The sequence below is a fragment of the Panthera onca genome, chromosome A3 (assembly GCF_046562875.1).
Source record: "Panthera onca isolate mPanOnc1 chromosome A3, mPanOnc1 haplotype 2, whole genome shotgun sequence".
Lineage (NCBI taxonomy): Eukaryota > Metazoa > Chordata > Mammalia > Carnivora > Felidae > Panthera > Panthera onca.
In genome coordinates this window covers 53,310,361-53,311,163 of record NC_138341.1, presented here as the reverse complement: position 1 = coordinate 53,311,163, position 803 = coordinate 53,310,361, and the positions used below count along the sequence as shown (strand labels likewise).

Below are 803 nucleotides of genomic sequence, written 5' to 3'. Positions count from 1 at the left end.
GACTTGGTAAAGGGTTGGAAGGGAAGAAGATTTTGCCGCCCCAAAATATGTCTCTGGCATAAGGATTTTTCTGAGCTAAAAGTAATCAAAATGTGGGGCACCTGGGTGGCTTGGTCAGTTAAGCCTCCAACTTTGGTTCAGGTCATGATCTCATGGTTCTGAGTTCGAACACCACATAGGGTTTTCCACTGTCAGCCATACCAAAATTATCTCATTAAGACAAAACTGTCTAGGGGCACCTGGGTGGCTCAGTCGGTTAAGTGTCTGACTCTTGGTTTCTGCTAAGATCATCTCTCACAGTTTGTGGGTTCGAGCCCCACATCAGGCTCTGTGCTGTCAGCTTGGGGCCTGCTTGGGATTTCTCTCCTCCCTCTCTCTCTGCCCCTCCCCCACTCACACTCTCATACTCTCTCTCAAAATAAATAAACTTAAAAAAAAAATGAAATTGTCTATGTGTGTTAGGGGTATGGCTATTGCAAAAGATACAAAGGGGACACGGATAGCTTTCCCTGATTTTGGCAATTCTGCCACAATCCCAACCCCAATAATCAAGGTCAGTCCAATTTAGGTACTTACAAGTGACAATTCCTTCAAAAAACGTTTGCTGAATGCCACACACTTGAACTAGTTGCTGTGGACATAACAGTGAGCAAAATCACTGCCCTCATAGAACTGCCAATTCAGGGGCACCTGCATGGCTCAGTTGGTTAAGAGTCTGACCCTTGATTTCAGCTCAGGTCATGATCTCAGGGTCATGAGTTTGAGCCCTGTGTCGGGCTCTGCACGGACATGAAGCCAGCTTG

At 46.2% G+C, this 803-nt stretch overlaps 1 protein-coding gene across 28 annotated transcripts in view; it reads right to left on the bottom strand.

Moving 5' to 3' along the window:
- The window catches only part of ASPRV1 (aspartic peptidase retroviral like 1), a 111,247-nt gene that overhangs the window by 57,140 nt on the left and 53,304 nt on the right, over positions 1–803 (bottom strand). The gene's annotated exons all lie outside the window — the stretch shown is intronic.